The sequence below is a fragment of the Phacochoerus africanus genome, chromosome X, assembly GCF_016906955.1.
Source record: "Phacochoerus africanus isolate WHEZ1 chromosome X, ROS_Pafr_v1, whole genome shotgun sequence".
NCBI classification, from domain to species: domain Eukaryota; kingdom Metazoa; phylum Chordata; class Mammalia; order Artiodactyla; family Suidae; genus Phacochoerus; species Phacochoerus africanus.
In genome coordinates, this window is record NC_062560.1 from 90903118 (window position 1) to 90923411 (window position 20294).

At 38.1% G+C, this 20294-nt stretch overlaps 1 protein-coding gene across 10 annotated transcripts in view; it reads left to right on the plus strand.

Moving 5' to 3' along the window:
• Window positions 1–643: 643 nt before the first annotated feature.
• Window positions 644–20294, plus strand: part of PWWP3B (PWWP domain containing 3B) — a 29091-nt gene continuing 9440 nt past the window's right edge. For 3 of the 10 annotated variants that reach the window (XM_047765221.1, XM_047765223.1, XM_047765229.1), the window contains exons 1-5: window positions 644–762; window positions 3584–3764; window positions 4645–4697; window positions 6454–7919; window positions 10212–10392. The gene's annotated coding sequence lies outside the window, so the exon portion shown is untranslated. Of the gene's footprint in view, window positions 763–3583; window positions 3765–4644; window positions 4698–6453; window positions 7920–8705; window positions 8805–10211; window positions 10393–16157; window positions 17250–20294 lie in introns of those variants that run through there. The other 7 variants (XR_007132859.1, XM_047765228.1, XM_047765230.1 and 4 more) reach the window with 7 other exon arrangements.

The window sequence follows — 20294 nt, forward strand, 5'->3', positions numbered from 1 at the left end:
GAAAAGCATTTCTAAGGTTGTGATTAATTCTCCACTTTGGCTTGAGATTTTACTATCAGTCAGATTTGTTTGATTTGTTTCAGGACTTTTCTTTAGAAATCACCCAAGAAAGGCGGTATTAGGAGACCTGAATGAAAAAAAAAAAGAGAGAGAGAGAGACATATTGTGGTCCAGGTTCAGATTCCAAATTGTAAAGAATTAATTCCACCTAAAATAAAGTTAGTACTTCACCGTGATCCCAGTCAAGACACTTAGCATTTTTTTCTGGTGAAGCTTGACTAACAGGTTTTAAATTTCCCAGAGATACAGTACGAGAGAAGGCCTGAAAAATATGTAAGGAATATTTTAACTGCATTTTCATTATAGGAAAAAGAGATTTGCTACCTCTTTCCCTTGCCTCAGGAAATCAGAGACCCCAGGGGTTTGGAACAAAATTGAACAGACATATGTTTCCATTACACGTTCAAGTCCTTTAAAATGATTTTTTTTTTCCCTTGAACTGCATTTTGGTTTAACTTGTAGATTCTCCTCCCTCCAAGTGAGGGAAGGACCTCCTGCTTTCCCCATCCCAGTGAGGGGGCGGAGCATCGTCTAGAAGCTTGGAAGGGAGCCGGCCCTGGCCAGTCTTGGGGGCGGAGCCGCATTACAGACAGACTTCGGAGGCCTCCGCCGCCGAAGAGAGAAGAAGAGAAGAAGCTTGGAGGTAATGGCTGTCGTAAAAGCTAGTTATTTTCCGAGATTTCCGGAGACTGGGCAGTAAAGGTGAGAAAAGAAGGGACTGGTGTTTTGGAGGAGTGGGAAAGGAGTGTCGTTTTGTGAGCGTCGTTGTTTCCGTGAGGGAATTAACATCTGGATTTTGTATTCCTTCCAGATATTTTAAAAGTCCACATTTGCAAAGTGGGGGAGGTGATCGGATTACACCTGCGGAAAAAATACTTCGTGAGGTTGCAAAAGCTAACTGTGGAACAGGGCATTTTATGTTTCAGTCAAAAAAGCGGTGGTAGCAGGGATAAGTGATGAAACAAAACTTGGAAACCGAATCTTCCTTATTTTGAAAAAAAGAGAGAGAGAATTGTAATAATCCCAGATGAAAAGTGAAGTGATTAGTTGGGAGGGTTGCTTTTTATGTTTACTTTGGCTGTTAATTGTGTTTCTAACAAATCTTACTGTCTTGGTGACGTTTGTACAGTAATTGCTAATAATGTGAAGTAATGTATAACTGCAAATTTAAGTACTCCTGACAATAAGAAGTTTGATTATTTGTCAGGGAATATGCAGTGTCTTAAAAGAATCGCCTTTTATGGATGTGCAAAGGAAGATCATTGTCTATATCTTTACCTAGCCATCAGAAGAATGCTATATTCCTATTCATATTGTAATGTGAAAAATATCTGAAAGATCGTAAACTGAAAAATAGTTGATATGCACTGATATAGTAAAACACAATATATCTAGTAATAAATGATGTCTAAGGAAAAAAGAGGAAATTTTCCGCTTCTTTTCTCACATTTCACCTAGCATGTAGTACCTACGTTAGCATAAAAATTACTGAGATGAGAATTTTAAAACGTGGGGGGAAAAAACTACCTGACCCCAAAATGTTTAAACATATAGAAACATCACTTATGATGGAGCATGATAATGTGAGAAAAAAGTATGTATACATGTATGTGTAACTGGGTCACCATGCTGTACAGTAGAAAAAAAATAAAAGTTGCAAGTCTTAACAAAATAATAAAAAAATAAAAAATAAAGATGTTCAGATATGTTGGTGAATAAATGTAATTTCAGATAGCGTATTCTAACATAAACATATTAGCAGGAAGGATGGACTAATATATATTCATATATATTAATACACTTTGAAATTAGGTATATATGATGAAATTACATATATATGCATATATGTGATGAAACTACATATATATGCATATACATGTATGTATATATACAATGAGGGAAAAATCAAGGGGATTAGACTCAAATGTAAGCAGTGAACAACTCAGGGGTTGGAGTACAAATGATATGTATTTTCTTCTCTAGATTTTAAGTACCTTTAAATTTTGTTTTGGAAACACATAATGGAGCTGAAAGAGAAAAATCCATTCTGTTATAGACATTTAAATAGATACCCACACACACTCCCTTGTCTTTAGCTGAAGGTAGATTTTTCTGTAGATCTGAAAAGGCTGGTTATCTAGTTGCTTGTCCTTTTCTTGCAGTTCAGATATTTAGACTATTGTCCAGACTTTGGTTCAAGCAGAGGTATTTATTTGTATTTTTATGTACTCTTGAGAAAGAATTCAAAAATGTTTGACATACTATGGAATAGTCATGTAGTATAATACATCCATAATTTTGAATACTATGCAGCTGTAAAAATAATAAGCTAATACAGTGAGCTAAATGCAAAAATAAGAAAGGATATGGAAGGTATACTCTAAAAGAAAGCAAATTGCAGAATGGTCTGTAATATTTCAACAGAGACAAGAAAATTTTAGAAATGTACATGCTACTTTATTAATTGGGGGTATAAGTGTAGTTGGAAACAGAACATTTCAACCTTTTAAATGTTACATTTCTCCATTTTTTAAATCTTATTGTGAAAATTTTAATCTTGAATAATTTTTATTATGAGAGATAAAATTTTAGAAATATGGAATAATCTTGTAATTCACAAAAAGATGATGTAGAAAATATTTACTGATGTGGAAAGGTGTTAAAATACATTCTTGGGAGGTATAAAGGTCTGTTTTCAAAAGACGTGCACATTTATAAATATGTATAAGAAAACCCTGTAAATAATATAGAGCAAACTTATATTTTGACCATTATTGTGGGGATTTGCTTTCTTTCCTGAAAGATCAAAAGAGGAAGAAAGATATACAGTATGCATCGAAAGATATTATAATAACAAACATTAAAATGAGGAAATATGATCCCATTTCTCTATGACATGCACACAACTCTTGAGAAAGAAATAGTCTCGAAGCCTGAGAAAACTTCTGTCTGATGGCTTGTAGTTCCTACCCTTTCTTACCAAGGACCTAAGTGATTGCAGTTCTAGTTCTAGTCACAAGATGGCATTTGCCAGGTGTCCTAAGTTTTCTTCCAGGCAACCATTTTTATGAAGTGGACAGAACAATGAAATGTATTTTCTATTAACAGATTATGAGACAGCATGTAGAATGGGATTGTAGTTCCATTGAAAAAGCCCTACATGAGGACTGATGTGGGACCTCAAACAGAGAGCACTTAAAAAAAAAAAAAGAGAGAGAGAGGAGCTAACACAGATGTGGGCCAAAGAGAAACACACGGCAATTGTTATTTCCCTTCTTTCCTGTCCCCTGAGCATACTTTTCATGAGAGGGACGATTTTCATGTGAGCCTAGTAACAGAACTGTATCACAGACAACATTTCAAATAAGAACAAGGAGGAAAATAAACAAGGCGTCTACATCACAGATGCAATTTCATCTCATCCCTGTGTGTCAGAACGACACGCCTGCTAAAGTTCTGGCAGGGAAGCTCCTTTATGCCTTTTCCATGTATTTGATTTGATTCCCTGTCTCCTTTTGGACAGCTTAGGTTAATATCAGAGATGCGCTTGAGCTGGGGAGTCTGCATGTGATGCCAGTTGAGGCCCAGAAAGGCAGCGCGACCACCACCAAAGTGCCAAGCAGGGGGAGGGCTCTGCTGGACAAGCAGTCGGAGTGAGACTATAAACAACCGGATCATAACCTCCACAATCCACGAGACATTGGGTAAGTGAAATCTTCCATATTTCACATGAAATCTTCCCATTTCTTGCAGTATTTCACATTAAAAACATGGTGAGCATTTGGGGGTATAATTTATTTTGCTTCCTGCTCTGCAGCCAGAGCATTTTAAATTAAAAGTCACATTTCATATTAAAATCACATTAGGTTGAGACTCTGAAATACAATTCATTTTGCTCCTGTTCTGCAGCCATAATATTTTGTAATTAAAAGTCAGAGCTTCCAATCTGGGGGAAAATGTCTCATTTGGTAAAATACCATGAAGAAACAGTGCAAGAGACTATTCTGGTATCTGCCAGAGGTTCCAGCCATGCCTGACTCTCCAATCCTTGACAGCTGTGCTAGGTTGTCATCACCACATACTAGATAGCATAGTTACAAGTATTTCTTCAGACCTGTTTAAGGTTTCACAACCTTCCTTAAATAGAGTTCTGTATACTCTCTGGAAAAAGGTTGTTGGTGCATGAGATCGCTGGTTGCTTTGAACAGACAGGGCAGCACTCGTAGCTTTGGAAACATTAAACCCCAGGATTCCTTCATGATAACCTAGTGGGTTTAAAAGGCCCCAATTATCCTGGAACACAAATAACATCCATGGCACTTTCAAAGCCCCATCCACATGCCTTCGCTTCTCATGGTACAACAGAAATAATAAAGATGTGATATTGGGATTGTGTTCTCATAATTCTTCTCTGTTTTTGTTCCCCTTCCCCCAAAGATGTCCGTGTCTCTGACCTCTGTCTGCTCTGCACTCTTTGTTCTGATTTGTGTCTTATCTTCAACCTCATTGTCCATGTTCTTTCTGCTTAGCCGAGTAAACTGAGCTGATTCCTTTTCTTTTTTGCCATATTTTCATCTAATTCAGTTGTTGCGCATCGAAAACACTTTACGCAGAAGGATAAGAAGAGGCCACAGCAGGTGAGAGCCCTTTACTAGCCCTAACACAATAGAGCTAAGGACTCTTCAAAAACACCGCTTTTCTAGAAAACCAGGCAGCTAGAACCAGACCAGTGTCCTGAGGAATTTGCCAGCACACTGTGTATCTATTGATCGATGTTTGTATCCAGATGCACTGACTGACCATGTGCAAATTCGCTTTCTCTCTGGTTAAATTAGGACTTCTTTGCCCCTTTTTCCCATCCTTCCTGCCTCATCTATCTCTCACTACACACCAGGGTACTAAACTCTATTTTTTATTATTATAGCATTAAATGTGCTTTAATATTTAGACAACGAGGTTAATGTCAGAGAGGCATGTGAGTCATGCATGTTTCTTAACTATGCTGTCTAGTATGGGGACATGACAGGTTAGCACAGTTGTCAAGGATTTGAACTTTTTCTCTCCCCTGAGGTAATAAAGGTTTCATACCCACAACTGTCTGCCTGCCTGCCTGCCTGTTCGAATGCTTTGGAGACATACCTCTGTGACAAACTCTTAAAGGCTAGACATTGGGTTCTGCCAACAGAAATCCATATCTCCTCCCCAAAGAACCTTTGATGTCCTTTACTCAGATTGGTTACAGGAGTAATTCTGATCCAGCCCGACCCTTCTGTTATGTCTCTGGAAGAATGATGGCTTCTTTCTTTAGAGCCCCTGATGCAGACAGTTTTCTTCCTCTTTGTTTGTTAATCACAGGAAGAGCTGTGTCATACTGCAGCTCCGTTTCTCTAACCTGAATTAGTCAGAGGAGGCAGGAGACAGGAGTCGTGTTTACTCATTTCCCATGTTGGGGTTGTGAGAACCTCACCAACTTGACCTACACTTTATAATTTTTTGTTTTTAAATTAGCCTAACATTATCTTAAGAGAACTAACTCTCAGAATGATCCATTGGCAGTATGCAGGTTTTGTCACTTCCTGGGAAACAACACCCCTAGGTTAAAGGCAATAAAAATCTAAATTTAACTCTTCATCTCTTGGCTATTTTGTGAACAAAAAAAGCCCAATAAAAGAGGATATTGAATTAGAAATTGCACACCACAAAAGCCCAAGAACAAGGAGTTGCCAGTTGTAAGTGGGGGTAGGTTGAAATGGACGTTTCTCTGCAGAACAAATGGTTTTCAGGGCCTGTCCAGGAAGAGCCATATCTGTCTGAAAGGGAAGGGACTGCCAGACCCCTGCAACCAAAAAGAGATATGTCATAACTACTCTATGGCCAACCGAAACTATAATGCAGACATGGCCAGTGCAAAAGCATAGTGCAGAAACATTTTTTTTTTAAATTTGTGTAAGAATGTTGGAGTTCCGGTCATGGCTCAGTGGTTAACCAATCCGACTAGGAACCCTGAGGTTGCAGGTTCGATCCCTGGCCTTGCTCAGTGGGTTGGGGATCCGGCGTTGCCGTGAGCTGTGGTGTAGGTTGCAGACGCTGCTCGGATCCTGCGTTGCTGCGGCTCTGGCCTAGGCCGGTGGCTGCAGCTCTGATTCGACCCCTAGCCTGGGAACCTCCATATGCCGTGATAGCGGCCCAAGAAAATGGCAAAAAAAAAAAAAAAAAAGACCAAAAAAAAAAAAAGACAGGAAAAAAAGAATGTAGATATATGTGAAAAGATGGTGAGTTCATAGATAAATAGGTAATTATTGAAGATTGTTGTAGTTCGCCAGTGTGTTCACCAGCAGGGACATAGAATAAGCAACACACACTGGGGGGTTACGTTCACTAATTCCCCCGCAGACTAAAGGTACATGACATCATCCTTGGTTGGACTCAAGAGACAGAGTTCCAGGCCCACGGGACGGTGAGTACTAGTGGAGAGAAAGCACGTCTTTCTGTTTGGGACTCAGATAAGACTTTTGCTTGGATTTTGATTTGCCCTCTTCCCAGCTTTATGACCTTGCCCAGGAGCAGGAGTGCCCATTTCCTCAGTCTCTTGCCACCTGTCCCCTGTATCATTTTTTTGGCTTCATTATAAGTCACATTAGGTAGAAAAAGGAAACCTCATTGCTGTTTGTTTGCATCTCTTTATTAGAAAAGGTGAGTGTCTTTTTCTGGATTGTTTAGTTTTAAATTTTATTTTGAATGTTTGAAGGAATAGCACGTCCCTTTCTCCCCTAAACAAATTGAACCAATTGATTAAAAAAAAAAATGAAGCTGCAGATGGAAGCCTAAGTGTTGGCTTTCGTATAAGGTGAAGGTAGGTGGCAGGGCACTGATATTGTGAGAGTCAGGCAGGCCTTAAAACACCAAATTTAAACAATTTTACCAAACAGCTTGGAGGTTTGCAACAGTTCAAGGACAGAGATACCTGTGGGTGCACTGCATGTGCTTGCTCACAGGGAAGTAAATATTGGGAGTGGGTAAGGATTTTTCCCTCAGAATATCGTAAATTGTCTATGTCCCTTGCTCATGTATTGTACTTCCCTGTTCTTTTCTTATTAATCTGTAAAAAGCTACTTTAGAGTAGAGCTATTTTTTGAAACAAAACCAGTTTGTCAGGTTTCTTCTTCTGTTGTCCACTTGGCTTTCTAGTGTTTTTACCAGAAATATTTTTTTTCCATTTTACTATATTCAGATACCTATCGCTCAATGAAGATTTTGCTTGATGTCTTCTGTTTAAAAAATGACTTCACTTGAAAAAAAATGGAAACTTTCTGAAGGATGAGTGAGACACACTGAGTAAAAGAGACATATCATGCCCCAGGGTCAGGAGAATGCAAATTGTAAAGATTTAATTCTCCATAAAATAATGTATGAATTCATTGCCGTCACAAACAAGGACTTAGCGGGTCTTTTTAGTGGACCTTGACCAGCTGGGTCTTAAAATCTTTTGTAGAAATTTTACCAGAAAAGGCAAGAAAAATATGGTAAGAGATATTTTGAACTGGGTCTTTATTATATGATAAGGGTATTTGCCATTTCTTTTCAAGAATCACCTCCCCCTGTGGTGTGAATGGAAATTAAAGAGCCGCATGTTGCCATTTCTCTTTTAAGTCTTTTAAAAATGAACGTTTTTCCCCTTTAAGTGAATTTCAGTTAACTTGGCGATTCTCCTCCCTCTAATTGAGGGAAAGGCCCCCTGCTTTCCCCATCACAGGGAGGGGGCGGAGCATCCTCTGAGAAGCTTGGAACTGAGCTCTGCTTGGCCACTCTCGGGGGAGGGGCTGCATTTCATGAGGCTGCAGCTGACAAGAAGCTTCAAGGTAATGGCTGTCTTAAAGCTAGTTTTTTTTTTTGTTTTGTTTTTTTGTTTTGTTTTTTTTTTGTTTGTTTGTTTGTTTTCCCTGGGAATTTCTTCGGGCTTTGGTGTTACAGAGGAAAAAAAAAATAGATTTCTGCCTGGGAGAGGTGGGAATAGGATATAGTTGGGGAAAATTCCTGTTCCTGTGACAGAATCCATCCCCTGAAAATTCAGTTTCTCCCGATATTTTTTGAAGTCCACAGTGTGGGAATGGGTGATCAGATTACAGCATCTAAATTAAGACTCGGTGAGGCATGCTGTTCATGTTAATTTTTTACATGGCATTCCACGTTTCTATCCTCATTACAGATTTTATTATATTTAAACATTTATGATTCTATACACAATATAACTGATTGAAAAATGTCACCGTAAAAAGTGCTCGACACATTCCAACACAAATATAAATGTACAGCGAAGATGGAAGGGATTCAGATCTGCTACTGAGTGATAACATTTAAATATATATATGTGTGTGTGTGTGTGCGCATTTTCCTCTCAGAGGGAACTAGACTCCCATGTTAAAAGTCAACATCACTGGTGTATTCAGAACACTGGGTATTTCAAAATATACTTTTAACCAATTTCAGCAGTTTTGGAACTGCTTTATTCCATGATCATTTTTATAATTAGCAGAGCAAAATGAAGCTGAAATAAATGTGTACCCATTTGGTTTTAGACACATAAGCATCCAGAGACACACACAGACATGCAGACATACCCACCTCTCCCCATCTTTTGCTGATAGTGGAAATTTTCCTGGACCTGATCAAGCGCGTAGCCTGGTTGCTGTGTTGGCTACAGCCTTGCATGTGTCCTCCTTGCAACTCACTCTTTCAGACCACAGGTATGGCCATGGTCAGCAATAACCATTTTTCTCTATCTGTTAAGTTTAAGAGTGAGACAGAGAGAGGATTTGGTTTATCACTATCAATAGTTTTAAAAATATTATGTGAGGTAGTACATCCATACCATACAATTGAATGTTATATAGCTGTCATACGGAAGTATATGAATGTGTAGTGATTTGAAAGGATGTCTGAGAAGTAGTATCAGGCCAAAAATGCAAATTACAGAATGGCAAGCACCATATTATGTATTTCAAGGTAGAAGACTGTTAATACAATATGTGTAACAACTTTAGAAAAAACAGAAGGCTACTTACTAATGGATTACTTGTGTGGTTTGAGAGACAGGACTGCCTTTACTATCTCTATTTAAAAGTAATTCTTAATACATATATAGCCATTTTTTAACAATATCAGAAAAAAGTTTGAGGTAGAATGTTATAAATTAGCAGGAAAATTACATTTGAAGTGATTCAGACAAAACCACATTACTTACTGATATAAAAAACTTTCAAACTGTGCACTTGAGCATGGTAAAAAGCTAGTTTGAAATTATATGTATTTGTGTATATAGTAAAGAAAAAATATTGAAATATATTCACAAATATCAGTAATATTGATTTTTTTCCAGAATTACACTTTTTAAAAAAAATCCTTCTTTTCAGTTTTTAGTAAACATGTGCTTTTTTTATCAGACTGTTGGAGGGCATTAGCATTCAGTTTTTTGTGTGATGCATAACAAAACTCTAAATTTGAGTATGGTATATTCTAGAAGCCTGAGAAAACTGCTGGCTTGCCAGGTTGTTAAGTTCCCACCCTTCTCCCCTAAGAAGGGTCTAGTAGTAACAGGATGCAGCTCTGGCCCTGGTCACAAGATGGCGCCTGTAGGATTTTTCCAAATTTTCTCCTGGCAACTATTTTTATGAAGTAAGCAAACAATGCCATGAAACGTATTTTATATTAGCAGACCCCAAGACAGCATGTAGAGTGTGATTATAGTTCCATTGAAAAAATTTTACCTATCTAGAAGAAAAAGTCCTACACGAGGACTGATGTGGGACCTCAAACAGAGAGCATTTAAAAAAAAAAAAAAGAGAGAGAGAGGAGCTAACACAGATGTGGGCCAAAGAGAAACACACGGCAATTGTTATTTCCCTTCTTTCCTGTCCCCTGAGCATACTTTTCATGAGAGGGACGATTTTCATGTGAGCCTAGTAACAGAACTGTATCACAGACAACATTTCAAATAAGAACAAGGAGGAAAATAAACAAGGCGTCTACATCACAGATGCAATTTCATCTCATCCCTGTGTGTCAGAACGACACGCCTGCTAAAGTTCTGGCAGGGAAGCTCCTTTATGCCTTTTCCATGTATTTGATTTGATTCCCTGTCTCCTTTTGGACAGCTTAGGTTAATATCAGAGATGCGCTTGAGCTGGGGAGTCTGCATGTGATGCCAGTTGAGGCCCAGAAAGGCAGCGCGACCACCACCAAAGTGCCAAGCAGGGGGAGGGCTCTGCTGGACAAGCAGTCGGAGTGAGACTATAAACAACCGGATCATAACCTCCACAATCCACGAGACATTGGGTAAGGCTCTTCCCATTTCATGTTAAAACATAGTTAAATTAAGACTGCGGAGTGCAATTTATTTTCATTCTGGTTCAGGGACCATATCTTTTTAAATGAAGAACCACAGATTCTATTCAGGAAATAAATAAATGTGTAAAACTCCTGTGAAGAAATAATGCAAATGACACAGCCCCAGTTCGGATCACACCACCCTCTGGTGCCTCAAGGCCCTTACTGGGAGTGGGCCTTGTGTGCTCCCTTTGCCCCTGGGGGCTGGGCACCCAGGCCCCACACTGCTGGCCACCTGAGGAGAGCCACTGGCCATGATCACCACCAGGTAGGATATTTCTGTGTCTTGAAGATAAAGCAGAAATCCTCTTTTCAACATAAAAAAGAAATTATACAAATGAGTATGATGATGTCTACCTAAGGAAGACTTGCAGGTCCCAGCCAACTGCCTGACTCAATAAATCCTTGAAAACTACCTTATCCAATAAGTAGCCATGACAGCCATTCCAAATATCTGACTCCTAAGCTTATCCTCTTAATGAGGTCATTGTATTGTTGCCTGAATCCAGGAGACACAAAACCTAGTATCTGTGTCTGGCTGCCTTGAGAAGATAGGGCAGCACCGGCAGCTTTAAAAAATTAAAAGGCGATTACCCTAGAATAAACCTCAAAAGGACCCAAAATACTAAAATACCCAGTAATAGGAATTCCCATTGTAGCTTAGTGGTAACAAACCCAACTAGTATCCATGAGGATGTGGGTTCGATCCCTGGCCTCGCTCAGTGGGTTAAGGATCCAGCGTTGCCATGAGTTGCAGTGTAGGTCACAGAAGGCTCGGATCTGGCATTGCTGTGGCTGTGGTGTAGGCTGGCAGCTGCAGCTCCAATTCTACCCTAGCCTAGGAACTTCCATATGCTATACCTTCGGCCCTAAAGTAAATAAAATAAAATAAAATAAAATAATAAAATACCCAATAACAGAAAAGGTGTCCCTGATGTGTTCCTCAACACACCCCTTACCCAAGCTCCCACCGTATACACACTCATTCATTCCTTATATTTAATAGGCCTTATATTTAATAGGCCTACATACTGGGGCATTAAAGAACTATTTGTCTTTTCTTGGATTTTTAAATAAATTTTCCCCAACCACAGTATGTTTCTTTGGTGCCAGTATTTATTCATCTTTTTGTGTATCTTCACCATTGTTATATTCCACCTTCCTTCCCCTTTGATAGAAGAAATCCCTTTGCTTATTGTCTTTTCTCTTTGCCTTTTCTTTAAACCACTATCGCCCATTCAAAATTATTTATTCCAGCTTCTTTGCAATTTTTCAGGAGGACATATATAAGCACAAAAGGAGGAAGCTACTTAGTAGCCCTAAGGCAATAGATGCCTCTAAAATCACTGTTTTTGTGGTCAACCAGGCAGTCATACACAGACCAACAACCTGAGGATTTTTCTAGACGATTCAGAGTTTACTGATTGATTTCCAGTCTGTATCCAGATGAACCAATCAATTACCTACACATTCAGATCTTCAGTAGATTATTTTCAACATCTTTTCTTCTTTTCCCCTTCCTTATGTTCACATCTACTCCTACTCCTAAGTTGCTGCATACTTAGATTGTTATTGGACTTGGAGAATTGTTTAAACTTGTAATATATTTTGATATCTGGTGGTACCAGTGGTCCCTTTAGTGAGCTATTCAAGTTAGCACTCAGTCCCAAACCCATGTCTAGATATCTATCTGAGAAGTTCTAACACATAACAACCTTGCCATAATGCTTGTCTGACAACCTCTGAAGTGTAGACAGTGTATCTTTTATTGTCTCCTGTATCTCCTCACCAAAGAACTGGTAAGTACCTTTATTCAGAGTGCTCACAGGAATCATTTTGGTCCAGCCTGAATACTTCCTTTCCTGCAAGTGTCTCAGTGGATGGCAGGGATGGAGGGTGCGGTGGGACAAAGGTTCCCTTTATCTTGAAATCCTCCAAGACAGATCCAGTGAACGTCTTTCTCTTTGCTTGTTAATCTTGTGAAGAACACTACAGCCTAGTCTGTCTCCTTCAATCCTCAGAGCGCAATAAAGCTTTATTTGCTATGCGCTGGGATGATGATGTGGGATCCTCATCAATCTTTCTTTCATTTTATGTCTTCTGATGCCTCCCATTCCATCATCCTGACTCTTGAACTCCTGTCAGCTTCATCCTGTGTAGGTTTTAGCATTACCTAGAAAATACAAAATCTCCAAACCTAGCAGATTCTTGTGTCCTCCAGGCCACTGGTTGGGATTTTTTCCTCTTTTCTGTATCATGTTCACATACATTTGACCAGAAATTATCATGTCCCTTTGGCCCTGGCAGGGAATTACTACCTGGCTTCCCTTTTTCTTACCTGGAATTCTCATTCATTTGTAAAATTTTTTAAATTAAAGTATAGTTGGTTTACAGTGCCTCAATTTCTACTGTACAGCAAAGTGACCCAGTCATATATACACATTCTTTTTCTCATGTTATCCTCCATCATGTTCTATCACAAGAGATTGGAGGGAGTTCCCATTGTGGCTCAGCAGGTTAAGAACCCAACATAGTGTCCGTGAGGATGTGGGTTTGATCCCTGGCCTTGTTCAATAGGTTAAGGATCCAGTGTTGCTGCAAGCTGCAGCGTAGGTCAGAGATGCAGCTGAGATCCAGTGTCTCTGTGGCTGTGGTGTAGTCTGGCAGCTGTAGTTCCAATTCGACCCCTAGCCTGGGACCTTCCCTGTGCCACAGGTGCGGCCTTAAAAAGCAAAAACAAACAAACAGATTGGCAATAGTTCCCTGTGCTATACAATAGGAGGAATTCTCATTCTTAATAAGTTTTCTTCTGAAGTTCTCCCCCTTCAAGTGGGCTTACATTTGGCCCGTGAACATTAATAAGATTTTAACTTTGTTTAAAAACAGTTTCAGTTGTTTGTGCCTATGCCTTAGGGGTCATTGACTATTTTGAATATTCGTGAAGGAGCTAAGATTTCTTGCTTTACCTATGCTCATGGCCCCCTGGTGGTCTTTGGGAGTATTCTAAATGGACCATTTTCTACTCTTTTATATGAACCTCATACACTAAAAATATTGGCATTTATTTATTCTGGAACCACTTTGTCTCTCTTATGTTATTTGGCTTCTGCTTTCTCACTCAGGACATACTCTTAACCAGATCTCTGTTGCTAGATCATAGCACTTTGGCTTCTGTCCTTCCTTTCCTTCTACTCATGTGGTTAAATGGCATGTGAGAACCTCAGTGGTGTTAAATACTCTGCCAATAAGAATAAATTACACATGCTGTAAGGTGCTGATGTCCTCTGGATTCTTGACACTTGTCTTCTGTTGCCTGACTTTCAATGAAAGAGATATTTAGTGGAGATACGAATTTATGCACAGAGTTACATAACTGCATCAAAAGTCCTATGTCTCAAACACCTGTCTCACACATTTCTAAAGCAAATTCAAAAATAGGAGTTAATAAAAATTAGTTAAGCAGGTTTCAACAAGTTGAATGTCTAAAATGTTCTTTGTACGTTACAGAAGATATTTTTACACATTCCTTGTGGTCCTCGTAACCTCCTTTGACAATCATTGACCAAAAGTACAAATAAAATTCCTGTGTGTATCCCCATTACTCTCACTGTAAAATACCAGCTTTCCATACAGGTCATATTCTGATTGGACACCTTTTTAAGACTCAGATTTATTAAGGTAGTTTACATAGGGTTAAATTCACTCTTTTAGGTGTATAGTCTGATGAATCTTGACAAACATATACAGTCATGTAATAACCGGTAGAGCCAGGCTACAGAATATTTCCTTTCTTCCTCACTGTAGTCATTACTCTCTCTATCCCAGCAACCATTGGTCTGATTTCTGCCCCTATAGTTTTTCATTTTCCAAAATATCATATAAATGGAATCATACAATATCTAGCCGTGTGCATCTGGCTTCTTTCACTTAGCATAACATTTCCGATATTTACCCATGTACTTGCGCATATCATTGGTTTATTCCTTATTGTAGCCTATAGGCATTCTTTTATCTTACATTTTGTGAATCAGCTTACCCGTAGATTTATAGTTTTTGCTGATTATGATTAAAACTGTTACAAGCATTCCAGAACAGATCTTTTTACCTAAGTTTCACTTCTCTTGGGTAAGTACGCAAGGAGTGGGATTTCTTGCTTTTTGGTAAGTGTACGTCTAACTGTATTAGAAACTGCGAAACTGCTTTTTGAAGTAGCTGTGATATTTTGTATTTCCACCAGCAGTGTGTAAGCTCTACACCATTGCCAGCATTTGATACTGTTAGAATTTTTCTCTTTTTAATTTTAGCCATTTTTATAAAGTTGTTAGCAGTGTCTCATTGTAGTTTTACGCATGTATCTTTAATTACTAATCACGTTGAGCATCTTTTAATGTGTTCATATGACATTCGTATCTTCTTTGATAAGCGTATGTTTAAATTGGTTGTCCATTTTTAAAATTGAATTGTTAATCTTATTTTTGAATTGTAAGAGTTCTTTATATATATTCTGGATACAAGTGGTTTTTTTTTTTTTTTATCAGATATTTGTTTTGCAAATATATTCTCCCACTCTGGATTTTTGTCTTATTTTTGAAGAGCAGAGGTTTGGGGAGAAGTTACATGCTAAAAATAGTTCATCTTTCAGTCAATGAACCTGATACATTTCTCCATTATTCGGGTCTTCTTTAAGTTCTCTCATCAGTATTTTGAAGTCTTCAGCATACAAATTATGCACATATTTGTTACATTACTTTTAACTTAGTATTTTCTGGGTTTTGATGATATTATAAATGGTACTTTGTTAACCTTCAACTTCCAAAATTTTTTTTATGGCCACACTCGCAGCATTCAATTCCTGAGTCAGGAATTGAATCCGAGCCACAGTTGTAACCTACTCTGCAGCTGTGGCAACACCAGATCCTTCAACCCACTTCAGTGTGTCAAGGATCAAACTCGCACTCCGCAGTGACCTGAGCTGCTGCAGTCAAATTTTTAGTCCACTGGACCACTACAGGAATGCCCCAGATTTTATTGTATAGAAATAAATTATGTTGCCCTTATATGGTGATATTGATAAACTTACATATTATATCTGGTAGCTTTTTTTTTTTCTTCTGGTAAATTCATTGGGATTTTCTGCATAGATCATCATATCTGCAGTTAAAACAGTTTTATTTCTACCTTTCCAATCTGCATGCCTTTAATTTATTTTTCAGGTGTTATTTACTGGCTAGCATCTCCAATATAATGATGACTAGAAGTGGTGAAAGCAGACATCCTCTGTCCCTGATTTTAGGGGAAAATCATTCTGTGTTTCACCATTAAGTATGAGTTTAACTTTAGGGTTTTTGTAGATGCCTTTAATCAGCTTGAGTGAGATCCCTTTAATCCCAAGTTTGCTAAACGTTTTTGTCATGCATGTCTATGGAATTATGTCCAATGTTTTTTTCTGCATCAACTGAGGTGATCTCATTTTTCTTCTTTATTTAGTCTATTGATATGGTGAATTACAGTGATTGATTGGCAAATGTATAACCATCCTTTCACTTCCAGAATAAACACCATTTAGTCGCAATGTTTCATCCTTTTTCTAAACCATTGGGGTTTTTCTGTATCATTTTCTATATAATACTATATCATTTCTGTATCTATATCATTGGATTTGTCTCTGTTTATGAGACACATTGACCTGTAATTTTCTTTTTATTTTTTTCTAGTATGAGGTTAATGCTGGTATCATAAAATGCATGGAAGACTGTCTCCTCCTTTTCTCACTTCATTATCATCTGGCTTGGATAACATTGTTTTGCTTGGAGTGCAGCTTGAGTGCCAGAGGACTTTGCTCAATGATCTTTCTTCTCCTAAATTTTCAGCAGCTCCTTTACACTTGTGCCACTGGTTGGGGAGAACGATGTCTCTCTTTATGCTCTTGCCTATTTTGCAGCAGTGGGCTCCTGTTATTACTGGGTGCTAGGCTCATGGTGAGGCAGGGAGTTGTTCTGTCCAGCCTTAGCCTTATACAGCCCCATGTACCTAGACTGATGGTTGCATGTTTTCAGCATTCTTTCCTCTCCAAATGACAGCTAACCTCTAATTTGTATCTGGGGCTGATCTTCAGCGGGAGATACATTCTTGCCGCTTCCTGGGCAGCAGCTCACCACTGCTTTTTATTCATATAGGATCCTGGACTCCAGGGTTTCCTGCTCTTCCTCAAGGGCAGAGGGATTTTTGCTTCTACTGCTCCCCAGAAGCAATGAATCCTGCCTTTTTCTTGGGAATGGGAGGGTTTCCTATCTCCCCCTCCCCAGAAAAATGGCATTTCCTTCCCCCCTAGTGACTTAAGGCTTTTGCTTCCTATGACAGAAGGCTTTGGATAAGTGTGTGGGGCTACATGAATGTCTGCCAGCAACAGCTGGTTGCCTCCTGCACACCTGAACCACTGACATGGGCTCTTTTTGCTCTTGAGTTGTCCCCAGTCATGTTTGTGTGCTTCTAGTTAAGGACTGTGAAAAATAACTAGGTAGGGAGTGCATAGGTGTCTTGGGTGCCACATATTCCAAACTACTGACGCACTGGCCCATTAAGAGTTTGAGAATTTAATAATTCATTAAAAGTTCAACTGATTTATCTTTATCTGCTTGCATGACAGCTTCTTCAGTCTCCACGCTCTGCCAAAGGGTTAAGGGGTTACCCCTTGGAATCTATTTTTTTTTAATATTGACATGTTACATTTATTTATGTTTTTATCAAATTTTATTGTAGTGTAGTCGACTTAATGGTGTTGTATTAGTTTCAGGTGTACAGCAAAGTGAATCAGTGATACATATAAATATATGCATTTTTCCCATATAGGTTATTGAAAACTATTGAGTAGATTTTCCTGTGCTATTTTACCTCAGTTCTGTGATGAGCTCAAGGGATGTTATGGTTTTGTAGATTATTTAGATTTTTATCATTGTTAAGTTACGGGTGACATTTGCTCGTAGCTTTTTGTATGCTAAGTCAAAATGGAACTAATGCTTTGTATTAATATGTGTATGGGTGTTATTTTTGTTTCTTTGTTATTAACCATGCTTTAGGAAGAAGCAGACGGTTCCTATAGCATACCTATGAAGAGTTGATTTTTTATATAATAGTTAATAATTTTTTCTATTTAAATTATTACTTTGAAATTATTACACATTAAAAGCATATTTTAAAGTGTCATACATAATACATGCCTTTTTTGTATACACTTCTTTGGGTTTTACACATGTATAGATTCATACAGTCACACAGTCAGGATACAGAAGATTCCATCACCCCCACAACTCCCTTTGCTCTCCTCGTATAGTCACACCTTCTCCCTACCTGTAACCCCTGGCAGCCACTGATCCTGTCACTATACTTTTACCTTTTTGAAAATGTCACATAAATGGAGTCATATGGTATTGTGGTAGACATACCCTAGGTGACACACCCCCTTGTGTAATTCCCTCCCCTTAAGCAAGGGCAGAACCTGTGACTTGCTTCCAACCAACAGAATTTGGCAGAAGTGACGAGATGTCACTCCCTCCCATAATTACATTATAAAAGACTAATTTATGTTAAATTAGATACAGGATTCTCATTTAAGTTCCAGTAACTCCTGGTGCGTAACTATTTCGGATTCATTTATTCACCCATTCATCCAGCCCACACTTTTAGAGCATTTTTCATTTGCGACAAGGTAGGTTCAGTGTATTTTAATGATTAATAGCATGGACTCTGGAGTCAGAGTACCTGGATTCAAATCCCCTATGCCCGGGTACTCTCTAGATACCCTTGTAAAAGTTAATTAATCTCTCTAACGCCTCATCTACAATTTGGGAATACTAAGAATTATCCACCTGACATGATTTTGTGAGAAGCAAGGGAGATGGTGTATATAAAGCGCTTGGCAGAGTGCCTGGCACATGGCAAGAAAACAGTTTTGGTTTCTATCGTCTTTGTCATTATTATTAATAGTGTTACTCCTGTTATGCAGAATGAGTTGGTTATGGGACTCTCCTACATGAAATAACCACCTGATTATTAAATGAGATAATATGTCAAGTGCTGGGAGCAGTACCTGGCATGCGAAAAGCTTTACAAGTATTAGGTATTATTATATTTATAATTATTGTATAGCTTCATTATGATAGTAGTAGTAGCATTAGCATTAATTATTATTGGTTCTCATTCTTCTCCCCCTCTTCCTACAAAATAATGAAAGATAAAAGGTTGTCCAAGGAATTAATCTTTTCCTTTGCATTTCGTTTGCAAAATGGTGAGGTGGTATAGCATTTCCTGATTTATGTGCATGCAATATAGAAAATAGACAAAATAAACACAGAAAAGTATAGTTTTAATGTAATGACCACATTTTATGTGCATTTGGTGTTTCCCAAACATGTGGAATAAGACAGAATGAGACATATTACATTATAAAATATATAATTGAATATATCTCTTCACTTGAATAAATCCATATTTATGTTGGCCTGATTAATCCTCTTTTAATTATATAATACAATTTTGAAAGCTTTGTAAAGATGAATTCTATAATAAGAATATTATTTTTGTTTGTGATCAACTTTTTTTCTACTACAAGGAAGAGACTGGAAAATACAGTGACTTAGGTAAGCTAGAAGTTTATTGCTTCACTAGGTTAAAGTGATTGGAATGAGGTGGTCCCATTATTCAGGGGTTCAGGATCTTTCATCCCTAGTGAGTTGCATCCTTTTACTAAGTAACGTCTTGGTTCAGAATAGCTGTCTGAGTTCTACCATGGTCAAATTCTAGAGAAGAAGTAAGAAAAAAGAGGGAAAGAGAAAGAAAAAAAAAGCCCAACAGGACTGTTTACCCTCTTTGGAGGTACTTTAAGAGTCTTCGCAACTATTTCTGCTTACATTCTTTGGCAAGAAATTCTATCACATGGCCATGACTTATAGTGAGGGAGTCTGGAAAAAGAAAAATTTTAGAGTTTACACTGCCACCCTGAATGCAACTGGGGTTCTGTTAATGAGGAGGAATGCAAAGAGTGAATTTAGGGTGTGCAAATAGAAGTTTCTGTCCCAATCATTATAAATAAGATACATGATTGTTTTTTAAAAAAATTTTTAGCACTTAACAGAAGTCTGTAAAAGATCTAAAGGGTTAACTTCCTGTGGCAGAGGGAATGCTATGTGTTCACTAGATTTTGTGTCAATTTCCTCCTGGGTCATGAAGAAACTACCTTCCCTGCCTCTAACATTTTAGCTCATTGACTGTGACCAGCAGTGATGTTTGCCAGACATAGCCCCTAAAACCTTCCACAGGATTCTCCAGTGACCCTCTTCATAAGATTGCTACCCCAGTGCAAAAACTGTGGAGGGCTTCAAGGCCAAAGAAGATGGTAGGATGGAGGAAGTTTGAGTCTCTTAATGGCTCCTTAGAACAGAAAATCTTCCTTTCCAGCCACTTGATGACCTCCACTGAACTTGGACATCAGCATTATAAACTCTTTGGGGCTGAGTCTCTGAGGTTTAGGGGTTGTTTATAGCACAAAACATTACTGTAATTATTATAGCCCTAAATAACATATTAGCCTAGAGATTACATTCAGTAATTTATTATTATGTCTCAAATATTAATGCTTACATAAATGAAGATTTTAAAATTATATATTTATTTTACATATAAATACATATAAAATAAAATGTATGGAAATATGATTTATACATAAATATTTATATATTGATATACATTACATATTATATAATACAGAGGCCAAATAAAACCCTTCATTCCCAAATATCTTCATTCCCAAAATTATCACAATGAGTTACCACCTCACAGCAGTCAGAATGGTTGTC